At 31.9% G+C, this 1,922-nt stretch overlaps 1 long non-coding RNA gene across 1 annotated transcript in view; it reads right to left on the bottom strand.

Annotated features, from left to right (window-relative positions):
* Positions 1-599: 599 nt before the first annotated feature.
* LOC111083305 overlaps positions 600-1,922 on the bottom strand; it is a 2,698-nt gene continuing 1,375 nt past the window's right edge. The window contains exons 2-3 of the long non-coding RNA XR_002608938.1: positions 842-996; positions 600-753 (exon numbers count right to left, since the gene is read on the bottom strand). This is a non-coding gene — a long non-coding RNA (uncharacterized LOC111083305). The remainder of the gene's footprint in view (positions 754-841; positions 997-1,922) is intronic.

Below are 1,922 nucleotides of genomic sequence, written 5' to 3'. Positions count from 1 at the left end.
TGAGTGATATTTTTCCATTCTCTATCAGCTTGCTTGTTAAGTTCCTTATTCATGATGTTGAGTGATATTTTTCCATTCTCTATCAGCTTGCTTGTTAAATCATGCTGTTGAGTGATAATTTTCCATTTCTGATTACACAGTATCTGATAACACGTTATCTCTGAGAACCTTATTCTAACTTCTCTAAATTTTCTTATCACGTTATCAAATTTTTCTCTCATGTTCTTCCTCGTATTTAATATGTCTCTTAAATGTTGTTATTTTGCCTTTAAACATTTCTGATCTGTCCTTTAATATTTTCTAAACTTAACAAATCTTACTTCATTCTTCCACCTTTTGCTGCAGTTGGTAAAAGATTTTCAAAATACTTTCTTCCATACTTTTAACTCTCAATCCCACACTAATACTAAGAACCTAGTTTTTATTAAAATTGTTTTATATGGACAAAAGTCAACCAATCTAATTAGATTATTTATTTATACACTTTAAATATTATACGTTTACCTATAAGTAGTCATTTAATCCAACGCAACAGTTAGTAAATCACCATGTATTTATTGACAATTATTATACACACAAGAAATAAGTTCCTCCATAATCACATTTCTCATCTCAAAAACCTGCTTAAAAAATTACTTAATTATCCACCAGGATTTCTCAGTTGATGCTGAAGGAAAATCATGACTTTACACGTTCACCCAGAACAGTCACAGAGTAACGTTCTTCTCCCCAAGACTATACCTACAGCCTTAACTTCAACAAAAAAAAAATCAATAAATATTTACATGAAATGTTATTAGATGTAAACAATTACATTACCTTCGTACATCAGAAAACTCACCGAAAGGAATGGAAAGTCCATCAAAAACTCTTCCCTGGTGGTGTCTGCATCACCCCCTTCAACAGGACCAACAGATGCTGGCGATGTTTCCAAGCTATCACTCGAAGACTGCTGCTGTCCCATTATGCCAGTTTCAGGGCATTACGATTATACTCCTGCATGTCAACATGAATACAATTATTTTGACTGAAAAACTTTGGAAAATTCAACAAGGGTGTATACCTTCACGCTCAACTAGTAAATACTTCCTAAAATGTTGTTTTCATTTGGCAATATATAATTTTTGTTTTTAAATTTACACAACATTAATCTGATTTCCATAACTTAGATTGTATGAGTGGAATGGTGACCTTGACATGCAGAATGGTTTTCTGTCACCTTGCACGTTTTCGTGCTCAAACAACACTTATCTTTTTATGCTACTTTATAAGTAACACAATCAGAAAATAAATATATAACTACAAACTTTAGAATATATTCAGTCACAGAAAGAACAATTGAGGTCTTTTAAACTTGTTTAAATTATTGAATTTTTCCCATAACAATTTTCTACTAGGGGAGACTACCATATTCTTACAGACATTTTCTGTGTTCAATATTTTGGTGAGCTAGTCCTGATTTCTCACAAAGTGAAATTCTTCCTGCTTTCCAGATGTTATTATCTTCATACACACAGCAACCAATAGAGGGTACTGTATAGCAAGTGCTTCTATTAGTTGATGTTGTTTGGCTGTATTTGGTTGTTTAGCAATAATGCATTTTCAAATATAAGAGAAAAACAATTATCTAAAGTCCTGTTGGTTTGGAAATATTAGATAATGGCAGAACTTGTTCTAACAGAGCCTCACTAGTTATCAATGTTTTGCTTCATTTTTATATCCTATTGAATTATATTAATCATGAAAGTCTAAAGAAAACAAATATGGTTCTTGGTTCTTTTTTAGATGGGATTAATCTTCACTAGTAACGAGATTACTGTTGTATCAGTTTAAACCTCTAATAATGTATCATATTGATTTTCGATGACGAGGAACCCACTTTGAGACTAATAATGGCTGGAGACGGCTTAAATGGGTAATGA

Source organism: Limulus polyphemus, unplaced genomic scaffold (genome assembly GCF_000517525.1).
Source record: "Limulus polyphemus unplaced genomic scaffold, Limulus_polyphemus-2.1.2 Scaffold8986, whole genome shotgun sequence".
Taxonomy (NCBI): domain Eukaryota; kingdom Metazoa; phylum Arthropoda; class Merostomata; order Xiphosura; family Limulidae; genus Limulus; species Limulus polyphemus.
The sequence above is the reverse complement of the archived record's forward strand: the minus strand, read 5'-3'. Positions and strand labels throughout refer to the sequence as shown.